This window comes from Eurosta solidaginis, chromosome 1, assembly GCF_040869045.1.
Source record: "Eurosta solidaginis isolate ZX-2024a chromosome 1, ASM4086904v1, whole genome shotgun sequence".
Classification (NCBI taxonomy): Eukaryota; Metazoa; Arthropoda; class Insecta; order Diptera; family Tephritidae; genus Eurosta; species Eurosta solidaginis.
The window spans coordinates 192,737,291-192,754,237 of record NC_090319.1 but is presented as its reverse complement, the minus strand read 5'-3'; the positions used below and the strand labels follow the sequence as shown (position 1 = coordinate 192,754,237).

Sequence of the window (16,947 nt, the reverse complement as noted above, 5' to 3'; positions counted from 1 at the left end):
AGTATGGAAATGTACTCAAATTAAAGTGGTACAATAAACCGACGGCATCAGGACGAATCGTCAACTTTTTTTCTAAACACCCAAAGGCGATGATACGAAATACAGCAATGGGCTGTATTCGAAGGATGTTACAAAGTTCAGATGAGATGTACCACAACCAAATAGAAAAAGAAATATTTGCATTACTAAGGAATAACGATTTCCCCGATAAAACTATTAAAAGCTTATTAAATAAATCAAAACATCAAAACCAGAAGCAAAAATCCGAAAACACAGTAATTTTCAAATCAGTTATTTATGTACCTCAACTCTCTGAACGACTCGCGACGTCAGATTGTTACAATAAAGAAAATATTAAAATAGCACACAAACCTATTAATACCTTGAAAAACTTTTTCAACAAAACAAAATCTAAAATACCCGAAATGGAAAAAAGTAACGTAGTTTATGAAATTCCATGCAAAGGAGGTAAAAAAAATGAGCCTTGCCATAGTGTTTATGTAGGAACAAGCAAACAAAAATTGAAAAGTAGACTTGCCCAACACAAGTCGGATTTAAAACATTGCCATAATGTAATGAATCAAAAAACAGCACTCATGATGCACTGTAAAATGAGAGCACATACACCAAATTTTGAAGAAACAAAGATTCTCCAGAAAGAACAACATTATAGCAAACGTTTCACTCTAGAAATGTTACATATCGTCGAAAAAGATACAAACATTAGGCTCAATTATAAGACAGATATAGCGAACTGCGCGCACAGCTACAAATATTTACTTTACAACAAGACAGTACACAGCTCCACGTCAGACAGAGCAGACGTGTAAATAAATGCAATGTATGTACATATATTTTGTTCAATTTTATAATTTTTAATATGTGCAATTGTCAATGTTTTATTTTATTTTGTTTCGATTTTGTCAATAGTTACGCCCTGAAGACGGTTACCGGAAGAGTAGCCGAAATATATTGGTAGTAAAACTTAAACATATTGTGTTTTACTCAATTTGACCTGAAGTCAGCTTTAAACAAAATAAGTAAATATTTCAAGGTATGTGGACAGAATAAAGAAAGGCAGAATCAAATGCAGGCTATAGGAAGATGGATAGGTGGAAATGTCTGGGGCGTGTAGGAAGGGGTAATGGATATTGAGATGGAGAGGAATGAAAGAAAAGTTAAAATGGACAAAGAGGTCGATCGGGAAAAAAGCAGAAATAAAGGTAGTAGGAGAAAGGGAAGTGTAGGAGAAGAAACAAGCGATTATTGCTGTAATGAAAATAAGTAACACACCCAAAAATTGTAGTTAGATGAAAAATCTTTATTCTAAAGAATTCTTATGTACTAAAATACATATTTACACTAATACTTACATACTAATTGTATGCATGTGGATATGACAGCAACATAAATATAAAAAAAATGTATATGCATACAAACAAAAGTGTGTAGCGATGTATAAGCAATCAGTCAGATTCAAAATGAAATAAAAGGAGCCTCAAGTTACGAGGAAATGTACTGAGTGCAATGGCATAGCACTAGTCAAAATATATGTATATAGAAATGAATGAAGACATACTACACCATCCGCGTTTGAAAGAATAGCCATATCTTGGGAATTATGTAGGGCTATTCATTTTATGACATAACTAAATTTTCAGCTTGTTTATGTTTATATAATTTTTATAGTTCAGTGACATTGTTATTTTCGTTATTCAATTGCTGTGTGGAAATAATTTATGACATAAATGTAAGTTGATTACAAAACAAAAATATAAATTTATTTGTCTTTTTTTGCTATCAGTTCAATAATTTTTATTTATCTTACGCCCGCCGTTTCGCTGAATATTCCAGCATTCTCAGCGGCAACACTATTTATTTTCAAATTAAATAAATAAAAAAAAATACTTATATTGAAAACCACATACATATAAATTAACACAGTGGTTTAAACAAGTAAACAAAAATTCTACACTTACAACAATATCGGAAATATTAACATTTAATTATCAGTACCACCTGCAAGTCCTATCATATCAACTAATTTTCTACATAAGCAAAGCATGTATGCTGCGGCAATATTATCACTATCTTCCTTCTTATTCATGGTCCTTTCTCTGTTTAGGTTAGCCGTGAAACGTTGAATGCGTGGTATTGTAGCAATACGAAAAGTACTTTAGATATTCATCCGAATTGTCTTGGTCAATGGATATGTAGGTGCGCACATATTCATTGAATGTTCTATTACTGCGATCAACAATGCCTAAAGTTTGATGATGGTAAGGTGTTGAGGTTTTATGCTCTATTTTGAGAAGTTTGCACAATTTTTTTATACAACCATAAATCAGAATGCAATGTTCAAATACAGCCTTAGCAACTGTTTTTGCATGTTTGCTCTGAAGTGGCACTGTAACTAAGTATTTAGTTAGATCTCATATAATAGTAACCGCACGATTTTGGTAATGGTGCGATTGTATCGATTTGTACTATATCGAAAGCTTTCGGAGGTGGTTCTTTCAGGTGTTTATTAATTTTGTTTTTATTGCAGTGAATGCAATTTTTTATATATTTTCTTATACCGTTTTTCATTATTTTCCAGTAGTATTTTAGTTTTATTTCTTTTTTTTTCGTACGATTTATTCCTTGGTGGCCACCAGAAACGGAATCGTCGTGATATTTTTGAAGAATTTCTTAAATTTTTTCTACGCTTGATTAAATGCTTAAATTTTTGAGTACTTTGGTACTTATTTCTTTAAATCTATCTACTCCAGTTAATTATTTTTAAACAATTTGTCTCCCAAGGACAACTGTATTTTTACAATTGCCGGCTTCTTTCATAAGCATGGTAAAGAATTGTCCTAAGTCAATCTTCGCCTCAACAATTAGGATGCTTGTATCTACTGTGCTACAAATTTTCTTTCCTTTTAAAATATAATTTCGGAGGATCGAAAAAGATCTCGAAACGTCTTCTAACTTCATATTTATTACGAGCTTTTCTTATTTATTTGTACTATTGCTGGTTAACATTCCTGTTTCCGATCTTGTCGTAACTTTTAATATTTTACATACTTCCCACTGTGATTTCTTTGAGGTTTCAATATCACTTCTGCTAAGTCATTTTCTTTTCCAGCTATGAACTCCACTTCAAAGTCATATTCTTTCAAATCTAAACGAACTCTGGTAATTTTGATGAAGCGGTTTTTATTGAAAAAGGTATGTTAGAGATCGATGGTCGGTTTCAATTATGAATTTTCTTCCATAAACGTATGGTCTAAAATAATCTATGGCCCAGTGAATTGCTGCTAATTCTTTTTCAATCGTTGCTTTGTTTATTTCGCCTTTTTTGAATGACCGTGATGCCTAGGCAGTTGTTTTCCCTTGTCAAAATTCCCGAATATTCTGCGAAATTTGATACAAATCTTCCGTAATAATTACAGAATGCAAAAAATCGAATTTACTTTACTAGATATTCTGAACACAATAAAGTTAACTTTTGGCTAAAAAATTTCAGATAATGCTTAACCAATCTTTTTGTTTTTTTTTTTTTTATTCTCTTTAGTCTCCTGGATTAATATTGTAACGAATTTACTGCAATTCCCCTTATTTGCAATCTTCTGCTAACGTTCGTATCGCTAAACTGTTGATTAAATAACTCCAATATTGAATAATGGAAAAACGGCCTTTATTAAAGTAGTTCACAATAACACTTATACTTTGCAACTAGCTTGCTAAATAACCAAACTGACTGATAGCTTAAATGAAACTGATTCTCGCCTCTACTGTTGTCGCCTTTTTATACTGTCTGATTTCCTCGTTGCATATTTCTAGGCTTTTCTAATTCCAGAACTTACTAGTTAGTTATAAATTTCTCAGCTATAACTACAGATGTATAATTTTTATAGCTTCTCTCATACCCCATGTGCTTGTATGTGTGAGCGACACTTCCACAATTGTAATTGCATACCTTTAGGAGCATCTAAGATAAGATGTCTGCATGTGTTTGTGCACCTCTTCTCCGCTGCGTGTACGTACATAGGTATAGACAAAATTATTAAATTATTGATGTGCATTCACGTCACTGCTTAGCATCGGCATAGAGATGGTAGTACCCCTTAGAGTTGCTAACATTCGTAACACTGCATTCCTCCTAAGTCTGATCGTCCCGATCAGACAAATCTCTCGATCTAAACGTTGCCAGCCTTTCCAAATGGACCACTTTCATTTTGGTTCGTGTTTTACCGATGGTTTGTTTGCGGTACACTGCATCGTTGATCCGTTTTACAACTTTGTATGGACCTTCCCAATTATACTGCAATTTCGGGGACAAACCTGTTTTACGTTGTGGGTTGTATAACAGCACCAAATCTCCTTCCTGAAAACCTTCCGAATTAATTGCTTTATCGTATCTGGCTTTCATCTTGTCACTCATAATCTTTGTTCGTTGCCTTATCAGATCATGTATTTCTCTTAGCTCTTGATACCTTGCAACCAAATTGTTTATAAACACTTCTGCTACTGTTTCCGCTTCTTGATTTGGGATTGGATATACCTCTGGCCATTTGCTGAAATAATCCATGTCTACCAGTACATATTTGTTTCAGCCGTAGCTAGTAGGAAATGGACCGGCGACAACCATAGCGATCCTTTCAAATGGCGCACCTGAGTTATATTGCTTAACTTGGCCATGACTTCGGGTTTTGGGCCCGTTAGCTCTGCTGCAGTTCGCAATCCACTCAGTGATCGACTGACGGCAACCAACCCAATAGAATTTCTGTTTAATCTTCTCGAGCGTCTTCGTGATTCCAAGATGACCTCCGTTTGGACCATTATGCAGCTCGCTGAGCACGTCAGGAATCCTCTTTCTAGGAACAACTATCAGTTTCTTTTTTCTTTGACCATCGTTACTCTCCCATACTCGATGCAAGCAACCGGATATCAATTCTAAACTGTTCCACTGTGCCCAATATGACTTCGCAATGGGACTCTCTGTTGACATCTCCTCTCTGCTTGGTCTTTCGTTTCGTTCGAGCCCTTGCATAACATGTGACAGATCTGTATCTTCTAGCTGACACTTTTTTAGTTGTTCCTTGTCCCATTCATCCGCACATGTTATAGTCATTAGCCGGAGATCTATAATGTCTTCTTTAGCCTCGGCCTTTGAACAGTGCTTGCATTCCAAACTACGTGGTCTTCGTGGCATTGCTTCGGCATTTCCATGGGTACTACCTTTTCGATGCTCAATGGAAAAGTCATAGCTTTGTAGTCGCTCGATCCACCGTGCCAATTGTCCTTCCGGATTACGGAACTGCAGAAGCCATTTTAACGCTGCGTGATATGTCCTGACACGGAATCGCTGGCCGTACAGGTATTTGTGAAAATGTTTAATGCACTCTACCAATTCCAACAGCTCTCTTCGCGTAACGCAGTAGTTCCTCTCTGGTTTTCCAATCGAACAGCTGTAATATGCTACTACCTTCTCCTGTCCATCGACCAGTTGTGATAAAACGCCTCCTATAGCATATCCATTCGCATCTGTGTCTAGAATAAATGTTGCTCCTGGAATCGGATATGCTAACATTGGGGCACAACCGCTACTTCAATGTTTGGAAAGCCACTTCTTGCTCCTTTTCCATTGAAAAGCTTTATATTTTCTTGTACGCTCATGGAGGCTAAGGGCTACGCTGGAAAAATTTGGTACAAACCGAGGGTAATATGTACACAGCCCAAGGAAACTTCTCAATTCATGTAGGTTCTCTCGTCTTGGCTAATCCTTTACAGCCTCTATCTTTTCATTTGCAGTGCAGATGCCCTCTGTCGTTACCTTGTGACCCAAATAGTTTACTTCTTTTTTAAACAGCGCATACTTTTTGGGACTTAACTTCAGACCAGCGCCAGCTATACTCTGGAAAACTTCCTCCAAGTTCTTAAGATGTTCATCAAAGTTCTTGCCCAATACGATGATGTCGCCCAGGTACACCAAACATGTTTTCCAATGTAGACCTTTCAGTACCTGGGCCATGAGTCTCTCAAAAGTAGCTGGTGCATTACAAAGTCCAAAAGGCATCACTGTAAATTGCCAAAGACCATCACCGACACTGAAGGCTGTTTTCTCTTTATCTTCCGCCTTCACCCCAACTTGCCAGTAGCCGCTTTTCAAGTCCAGTGTGGAAAACCATTTCATACCACATAGCGAGTCCAGAGTGTCGTCAATTCTTGGCAATGGGTAGCTATCCTTTTTCGTAACGTCATTCAATTCCGGTAGTCCACGCAAAATTCATTTTTCCATCCTTCTTCATTACAAGTACTACCGGTGAGCTCCATGGACTAGCTGATGGTTCGATGACGCCGCTGTTGCTCGTTTCTTGTACGATTTGACTTACAACTTCCCGTTTCGCCAGTGGAACACTATGAGGAGCTTGACGTATCGGCCTCGCGTCTCCAGTGTCAATTTGATGTTTCACAACATTGGTGCGGCCTGGTTTGGAACCATCCTGGTCAAATATGTTCGCGTAATTTAGGAGCAGTTGTTTTGCCTTACTCTGAGAGGCTTCCTCTAGCCCCTGCGTCCATGCCGTGATGTCATTTGAAAGATCAGTATTTCTTGATGAAACGTGTTCCTGGAGCTGTTCACAGTTAATAAATACTTCAGCCTCTTGGCATCTTCCCAAAATAGCTCCTTTGGTCAAATTGAATGGTGACATGAACTCATTGAGTACTCTTACCGGAATACGTCCAACTTGTTTTGTCATAGCCAGGGTTTTTCCTACAAGTATGTTCAGTGCTGGTTTGTTTGCTGCTTCGACAACCCACAATTTGTTTGTCCCACAATCTCCATCAACGTTTTCCCAGATGACTGCTTCCGATTTTAGTGGTATTTGCTGACTCTCTTCCACCAGCACTCGTTTACTGCTGTAGCCTCTCTCGTAGCCGAAATTAAGTGGCACATCCATGTTCTTATATCGCATCGTCTTGCTTTCCATATCGATCTTGATGCCTTGGTTGATTAAGAAGTCCACTCCAATTATGATTTCATCAACAATATCTGCCACTATAAAATTGTGTAGTACCGTGACGTTCCCAATTGCTATTTCACATTTTACTTCTCCAATTACCTGCGTGTCCGCTCCCGTGGCTGTACGTAATCTTGCTCCAAGCCAATGGTCTTATCTTTTTGTTGACTAAATCCGCTCGAATGATGGAATGAGATGCACCCGTATCTACAGTCAGTAAATGTTCCTTTCCATCCACATGTCCTCCCAACATTAAGATTGCTCGATCTTTTTCCTATCTGCGAGATAGAGATTATGGGGTATTCAATCGCGGGAGCCAGCTGTCGCCCCTTGCGGCTGACTCGATTTAGTTTAACGATCGAGTGGTTTTGGAGATTTGCCCATCTCCTTCTGCTCTGCGTTTACGACCACCCACATTGTTGGAACTGTTAGGGTTGCTGTTGCAATAACGCGCAATATGCCCTGGCTTTTCACACTTAAAGTATTTATCTACATCATTATTCTTCTGCTGCGTACCCTTCAATGCTTCCAAAATTGCGTCTACCCAGTCTGGCCTTGTAGCTTGAGCTTTGTATGCTGGCTTACCCAAAGTGAGGCTGTTTCCTGAATCAGTGCATGCGATACCGTTTCAGCAAATGTTAGTTTTGGATTCGCATATGTAGCCCGCTTCGTTTCCACATCTCGTATGCCATTTATGAAGCTCTGGATTTTTAGCCTGTCAGTGTATTCCAAGGGTGCGTCCGCATTTGCAAGATGAGCCAATCTTTTAATATCTGAAGCAAACTACTGCAATATCTCATTTGCTTTTTGGTAGCGGTTTTGCAACTCAATTTGGAATATCTGTTTTCTATGCTCGCTTCCATAACGTCGTTCTATAGCAGCCATCAATGCTTCATAACTGTTCCGTTCGTACTCTAGAATCGTCTGTAAGATTTAGCAGCTGGTCCTTTCAATGCTAATAAAAGTGCAGCAACTTTATCTTCCGCATTCCAGTTGTTCACTGCTGCGGTTTTCTCAAACTGTAGCTTAAAGACCTGGAAAGGAACAGAGCCGTCAAAGGATGGTGTTTTTACCTTTGGATTTCTCGCTGTGCTTCAATCTTTGGTGTTATACGTGTCTCCTGTGCTTCCATCTTGGATGTTAAACGTGTCTCTTGCGATTCCAGTTGAGAAGCCACTGGCTATGTTTGTGCAGATATTGCAGCAAAAATCATGTCCAAGTCTGTGCTCGTAACTGTCTGCGTAACTGTCTCTTCCATTTTTGTTGTTTCTTCGCCATCAGGATGAAAGACATACTCTTCCACGTCAATTCCTTCTAATTCCATTGCCTTTCGTAGTCGTTCCTGAAGTTCTAGTTTAATGCCGGTTGTATTCGAATTTCGGTTGTACCGAATTTACTGCACTTCCCCTTATTTGCAATCTTCTGCTAACGTTCGTATCGCTAAACTGTTGAATAAATAACTCCAATATTGAATAATGGAAAAATGGCCTTTATTAAAGTACTTCACAATAACACTTATAATTTGCAACTAGCTTGCTTAATAACCAAACTGACTGATAGCTTAAATAAAACTGATTCTCGCCTCTACAGTTGCCGCCTTTTTATACTGTCTGATTTCCTCGTTGCATATTTCTAGGCTTTTCTAATTCCAGAACTTACTAGTTAGTTATAAATTTCTCAGCTACTACTACAGATGTATAATTTTTATAGCTTCTCTCATACCCCATGTGCTTGTATGTGTGAGCGACACTTCCACAATTGTAATTGCATACCTTTAGGAGCATCTAAGATAAGATATCTGCATGTGTTTGTGCACCTCTTCTCCGCTGCGTGTACGTACATAGGTAAAGACAAAATTATTAAATTATTGATGTGCATTCACGTCACTGCTTAGCATCGGCATAGAGATGGCATTACCCCTTAGTGTTGCTAACATTCGTAGCAATATGTAATCCTCTAACTGTTTTAAAATTGTAATTCGGAATAATTGCGTTTGATCTTTATTTAGAATGGTCATAGCAATGAAAATGCCTTCAGCTAATTTATGATGAGCAATGAAAAGCTCTGAATTATTCGTTTTACGTTAATCTGCTGAATTACTTCATATCGGCGGTTATTGTAGGTGTATTAACAGTTGTTTTATTGGTCTTTTGAATTTTTATATTTTGTGGAAAGTCATAAGGTCTTAATATTAAGCGATCTTCATCATTCCATACATACATTTTAGATTATGTAATTATATTTTTTTATAAAATTCTAACCCAGAATTCCATCGCATGGGATTGGGAAATTGTCTCCAACTATGTGAAATTTGTTTTAGTGAAGAGATCATTTTCTTGAAGTATCAACTGTGATATTACTATCAAGCTGGTTCTTTTTAATAATAGATATATCTCCACTATCTATCAAGAGAGTTGCATTGGAGTTATTCAGAGATGTTTTGGTAGATGTGTAAATATTTGGATGAAGATTAAGTACAACACTTTTCTGTTATTTACTGTTGAAGTGGCATTTATAAGGTATCTTGATGTTCCCTTCAACTTAGTCTTCGATATTGATATTGCTATTGGTTCATGACTATCTTTGATTTGTTCAAGGTTATCAAGAGCAGCCAAAAAATGATGCAAATTCTCGGGCTTATAATCGAACTCGAACAGCACCGATGAAGCTGTCTTAATGAATTCAACTGATGTTTGGGGCATTTTGACGATTGTGTTGGGAATTTGTGTGGTAACTTCGACTGGTTTTTGATTTTCAATCTGATTGGAAGGGGACTCTGATAAAAGAATATTGAAGTCAACCTGTAACTCCTCTTCAATCGTAGTTGATACTGTTACTTCTATATTATATCTTGCGAGTGAAGATACTAATTTATCTCTAACACTCGAAAAAATTTGATATGCTTCGGTGTTGTGATCTCTGTGTACTATTTTTCCTAATTTGTTCAATTATTCCAGTATAATCGGGAGAGGTTTCGCTACTGTCTCATTTTTTTATGCTGATATTTTTGTTAATGCACTTATATGATTTTTTCTCCCTCCCTAGGGTAGGCACTTTGTCGTTGGTGTGAGGGCTTAGCCGAACTCCATAGCGCCCGACTATGAGGCGGAGCTGTTTAGGACTAACATCTACGCCGTTTCGCCTCATAGGAGGGCGGCGGGATGTCGGTGACCAAGAATTGCCAACCCCCTAATCCAGGGTGTTATGCGGACCGTGCCTATTGGACGATTTGCAGCCAGGGGATAAATTCGGCTGTATTCGAACGGAGCCTTCCCGATACCGGGCCACCTCGGGAAGTATTTATGGCCTTACCACAGTAAGGGGCGCTGCTGTGGCGGACGGTTCTTTCCCCGTATATAATACTGGACCGCTGAGCCCGCCTTGTCGGGCAGGTGGTCGTACGACCAAGATGAAACACTCATTACCTGATTGTAATAAGGACGATGTAAAGAGGAGACCTGAGTCGCAATCAAAGGACGACAAATACGAATTAAGCGACCCGTCGGACTCGGGGAGCGAGATTAGTGCTGATTCAATGAATGGATAAGCACACAAATAAAAACGGAGTAGAATAGTGGAGAAGGGTACGGAGCAGAGGAAGTAAAAGAGCTCTCTCGCAGTACCGTGCAGCGCTAAGAATTGTACAACGCTTGGGAGCAGTATTTGACCGAACAGAAGTGCAGATGTAGCGCTTGGAATGGGCCCATGAGGCGGTAGAAATAGGCCGAAGGCAGTTCAAAAGGTTTGTTACATAACTGCCTGGTGCGGGAGAGGAGGAGTGGCGGAGTGGCATGGTAGTAGCCCGGCTGAGGCTCGTCGGCTTTGAGGCGCGGTTCTTGCCACTTCTCCTTCCCCAACAGTTACATAGCAAAATTGAGTTCATGCCTGAGGGAAAGTATCTAAACAAACTAAAGAAAAATAAATATAGGAAAGCGGGAGAAAGCCTGTCCGAGTCAGGTGGAGCCTTCCCACCCCTCCTGTTCACGGGATGTGAACAGCCTTTGGACTCTACTATGGCTCCGCTTCCCGAGTAGAGTCCCCTTAAACCTGACAAATGTTCGTTTCTAAGAGTTTACGTCCCTTCCATTACCCACTCAAATACCTCAACTTACCATCAGTTAGCACAAGGGCAACGCCTGCACCAACAACTTGCAGCTTTTAGCCAGACATGGTTTACTTCTGTCTCCCCTAAGAAGATCACAATTTCAGCCCATGTATGCAAACAAAAATTAATTAGGCAACACTTTCGTTTCTAAGTGACAATGTATTGATATGAACTATTTCAAAAAATTTGGTTTTGAAAACCTAAATAACTATCTCGAAAACTTATTATTTCTATGCTCTTACTACTATATGCTTTAAATTCAATTATAATACCTAATCCAACTTTTCCTTAACTTTTCCTTTCTTTCACGTACTTTATATTTTAATTCTTAGACACGGCCTAATACATATCTAACCATTTGTGTACACGCATACGCATAAACATGTGTGTATCTGTACGCTTGTGTGTGCGCTCACTCCCAAACAAATGTTGAGCTAACTATACGTGTGGGTATGTGCTACTTTACTCTGGGATTGTAATTACAAAAGTATGTGGGTTAAGGTGTGTGTGCATACGATTTTTTTTTTCTTTCTTTTATGAAAAACTCACCTCGCTCAGAACTCCGAGTTGGTACCAAATCGTTGTGCGGAGCTGGAAGTAAAAAAAGAGAAAAAAAAAAACAAACAACATATACAGAACAATGTAATTTATGTTCTGTTACAGGTCTTTGGCCGATTGACCGTGGTCACGGCTAATCCTATGCCTAAATGTCTTTTGTCTTTAGTTTCGCGTTTCGGTTCAAAGCATGTGCATACTTTTATACACTGCTATAGAACTCCACATAATAAAAAAATCGCCGGAAAACTAAATTACTAATTACGAATAGAGTCACTTTTTTCTGCGTAAAAAAAATGAAAAAAATAAAAAAATGTTTATAAAAAAAAAACGCGAAGACCAAACAGTAGGCGTACCGACTGGGTATTAATAAAAATAGATTAATTCAATAAAAATTGAAAGTGTAAGTGAAATAACTGTGATAATTAGGAATCTAAAAAAATATATAATATATAATAGAAAAAAAAATTTCTTCTTTTCGTTTATACTACAAGATAGTATGACAATTCCAAAGGCGAAATAGTGCTTGTGGGTAAATTTCTTGCGAGTGGCTCATGCACCTCCAAATAGGCCTGTGTAGGGCTGGGTACGAATGCCCAGAAATTAGTGTGTGTGTCGACAAAAATGATATATTGCTGACAGTGAAACTAGGGCAGGAAAAATCAAGGATGCAAGAAAAGCTTATACGAATTAAATTATAGAACTAATAATAAAAAAATTAATTAAATAAAAAAATTCATAAAAATTCAATATTCAAAAATAAAAAAAAAGGTAATAGTTGTACGGCCTAATATAATCAATATAAATTAAAACTGTGGTGAGTAAATAAAAATATTCAAGTTGGCGAGCGCGCTCCGGGTGAGTCGCGCTTAACTGCTCTCGTTCTCAGATTTTCCAATGATAGATTAGTGGTGTGTTGGGTTTCAGTGTCGTGAATAAAGGTGGATGAATGTGGCCGATGATGCCGTGTACTATGTTGTTAGCAACGTGGGTGGTTGTGCCACTAAGTGTTTAGCAACAAGTTGGCGACGATGGATGTTGCGTGGCCAAAAAAACGTAGATATGTTGCTAATGAGCCGATGCGACCCGTTGCCAGAATTTGTTGTGTTGGGGATATACAAGTATGTTATGTTACCTCTTGTTGGTTTTGTGCAAAATGTATAGTGTTGCGTGTTTGATTATATGTTTGAGCTCGTATGTAGCTATGTTGGGAGTTTGCTGACTGTGTTATGTGCGTGTGATTGTGTTTGTTGGTGTTCGTCGATTCTGGCGCCAATCCGTTTTGACGCTTTTGGCCAATATAGCCTCGTTGGCTGCCCTTTTGGCCAGAAACCAATCCCCTAGTTGGACTATTGACCCCCTTTTGTATGTGTGGTTGGTGTCTGTTGTTGATTTGCGTGTGATTTTGTGTAAATTTATGTGAAAAAAAATGTCGCGGCCTTCGGCTGGCTTCGTGCGCTGCAAAAAGAGAACGCATATATATTTTCAAACATTTTTATTTTAAAGAATTTTTGTTTAAACTTTTTTCTGGATTTGAAAAAAAATTAGTTATCTCGTTTTTCTTCTTTTAAATTTAAAATGGCTTTACAAAAAAAATATTTCAATTGTCTCCTCTCTTCTTCTTCTTTTAATCTAACTTTTGTTTGCATAAGTGCTCGTGTACATATACATGTATATATATATGTACATGTAAGTGCACCTATGCATAATTTAATATTTATGAATTTTAAATTCACCCCAAATTCGATCGAATAAAGATCCAATAAAATAAAAATTCACAACAAATATTTTGACGGGAATACAATGAAAAATATTGTTCACAACGAAAACGTTCAAAATTTTACAGGGAATGTTGGGTCAGAAATGTTTAGTTTGATAATGGCGGAATGCTTTTTTTTTTGTGTAAAAACGCCAAAGAAAGATTTATGGAAAACTCTACTTTCGCGAAGTGGACTTTAGGTTGAGCCGATCTAACGATTCGAAATTATTTTTAACTCAATTGATTTTTTTTTTTTTTTAAAAAAATCTAGAAATAAAATGGTTTACTAATAACTATCCTGTTTCACAAAATTTACCAAAAAAAATGTTAATTCCAAACAAAATTATTTAAAACAACGTTCAAAAAAAAAAAAAATGTTCTAATAAAAGGAAAAAGGTGTAAAAAAAAATCGCGGGTAAAAAAAAAACACAAAGGTTTCAAAACAAAAAATAATTTCATATCTCACACTTTGACTTACCTGTACCTTTGCTGCTTTCTTGAGGGGATTTTTCCACGCCCAGTGGTGGCGATACTCCTTGCTCTGCGGTGCACCTAGGGAGGATTCCCTGGTATCAAAGTTCACTATTATTTTTTTTCGTTCGCGTTTACTTTTAGCGTGAAACCGCACTTTGAAAAAAACTTTGTCACTCGCGCACCCACACTTTAAGGTGAAAAAACGCACTTTGAACACCTAACTTTTCACTTCACTGGTGGCACTAATTAAGACCGCGACTTTTCGATTTTTAATGCTGTTGATCAGCGGGACCCCCTTTTATACCTACTAAGCCTTGCGGCATTTAGGACACCGTAAGTCACGAATCGCCTTCCTGCTTTGGTTGAACCAATCCGCGTTCGCCCCTTAGGCTTCACGTATATACACATATGTGCAAGCGACAGTTCAACCCACTCACACAATCAAACATCCGCTTTGTTAATATCGTAAAGCGGAGAAGGAGATTTGGTTAGCGGTCGCCTGCACATCTGTTCATATACCCGCTTGCGTGTCGTCAGAGAAATCCTCAAAGGCTGTCGTTACAGGCTCGCATCCGCCGATGGTGCCTGCATCATGGAGCGTGTGCGTAAAGAAATTCATAACGCAGCCTTGGGTTGGTTTATAAGTGTAGGGCTAACGTGTGGCCTCGACCCACGACCTAATGCCGGGCTTCTAGTTTGCTTCTTACTAAAACATATATTACAACATGTATTTACTGCTACAACAAAATTTAAACAAATTATCAAAACTCTAAACCTACATCACTGGGTTCTCAAGCAAACACTAACCTACAGTATCACAGATGGGCCTCTTAATCCTATATCACAGTTTGAACTAAAACTATATCACAGATTGAAGAAAATTAGTCAAGTTGCAAATGTCTAGATGGGTTAATATGTCAAGTTGGGAATGTATAATTAAATAAAAGTTAGGTCAAAACGGTGTAATTACATTAACAGGTCAATAAAACCTAAAATAATTTAATAAATAATCACAAAAAAAAATTAAAATGGATGCCCATTTTCTACAGGTCAAGTTTTTCAGGTACCAAGGTGAGTAATAAATAACATGCAACATTGAACTTTAACTAGCATCATGCTACAAATATGTCTTTAGCATGGTATACCCCGATTCTGTTTCCACTAGCATCACCGAGTTCATACATCGAGTTACCTATTACTTTAAGTACAATGCATTTTACTTGTTTTGGGGCAAGTTTGGGATTATAGTTGTCGATTTGTGAACTCTGTTTAAAATTTCGGCGGTATACCACTTGTCCAATCTTAAACGTCACATCCCTACTTCGAGTATTATATACTTTCTTGCTACGCTCGTGGGCTAACCTCAGATCTTTCATAATATTATTTCTAATCGCCTGAAGCTTATCTGATGTTAACTCTAGCTCGCAGTCCACATCCTTGACTGCGCCTAATTTTCGATACAATTCGTACGATGCACCATGTTGCACCATGGGCATACCAAACAAAGCATAATACGGTGATGTGTTAATCGCCGAATGGATGACGCTTCGTAATGCAAAGGCCGCGTCACTAATGTGTTTGTCCCAATTTTTCTGGTTTTCGCCTACATACGACCTCACTATTTGCAATATGGATCGGTTTACCCTTTCTGCCGCGTTGCCTTGTGGCGAGTAGAACGCCGTTCTTACATGCGTCGTGCCATATCTTGCTAAAAATGATGTAAACATTTCTGAAACGAACTGTTTGCCATTGTCGGAGTGTACATACTCCGGTACACCAAACACGTGAAAAATATCCTTTTCTAAAAATTTTACAACTTCAGCTGAGGTTGCCCTACGCATGGGTTTCAAAAACACAAATTTCGAAAAGTGATCTAGACACACAAACACATAAACATTACCATCACATGTACGTGGGTATGGACCCATAAAATCTATAAATAAACGTTGAAAAGGGCGTTCAGTAACATGTTGTTTTCCCATCAATGGTTTGTGGAAAGCATTTTGGGTTTTGTTGCCTTTACAGGTATCGCAACCTTTAATATAATTTTGTACATCTGCCACCAGTCCTGGCCAGTAGTATCTTTCACGGATGCGCGCAAGGGTCTTGTGTATACCTCCATGACCTGCCGAAGGCGAGCAGTGCGATACCTCCACCAACCCAGAACGAAGTTCAGTCGGCACCCAGAGTTTCCAGGCATGGTCTCCTTGAAGCCCTTCCCCCTTGTCAAATTGCGTCCGTCTATAAACGTATCCATCAGATACGCACAGTTCCGGTAATTTGTCCTTGTTCGCTGTCACCGTGTCTATGAGTTCGTGGTACTCAGTCGTTTTAAAGTAAGGTGAATTTACGTCAATGTCCAGTATTCTGTCGTTTATTAACATTTCACTCATATCGACCCTGGATAAAGCATCCGGCACTACATTTTGGGTGCCCCTACGGTGCTGGATGTCGAAATTGAAGCCTTGTAATTTTAAGCTCCACCTTGCCAGCCGGCCAGACAAGTCCTTCTGACCCATCAACCACTTCAAGCTGGCATGGTCAGTTATTACCGTAAAGGGCAATCTCTCAATATAGGGCCGGAACCTCTTTATACTCAGGACCGCTGCATAACACTCTAGTTCCGTGATACTGTAATTTCTTTGTGCCTTATTTAGTTTCGCAGATACGTAGGCAATCGGTCGTTCGTTTCCGTCCTCGTCTAGTTGGAAGAGTACCCCTCCGACTCCGTCCGTGGATGCGTCACATTGCACGTAAAAGTGCTTTTCAAAATCCGGATGTATTAACACCGGTGCAGATATTAATTTTTGCTTTAAGCAATCAAATGCTTGCATCGCTTCGTCCGTCATTTTAAATGATTTTATTTTGTCTTTAGTGAGGCAGTCGTGCAGCGGTGCTGCAATTGTCGCGTAATCTTGTATGAATCTGCGGTACCAGCCTGTCATCCCTAGGAACCGTCTGAGTTGCTTCGGTGTTCGGGGTTCGGGGAAGTCTCGCATCGCTGCCACCTTATTTGGATCCGTACGGATACATCCGTCGCCTAC

The 16,947-nt window shown here is 38.6% G+C and overlaps 1 protein-coding gene across 3 annotated transcripts in view; it reads left to right on the top strand.

The window, feature by feature from the left end:
• The window catches only part of Cad96Ca (tyrosine kinase receptor Cad96Ca), a 2,297,709-nt gene that overhangs the window by 989,903 nt on the left and 1,290,859 nt on the right, over positions 1-16,947 (top strand). The window lies entirely within an intron of this gene.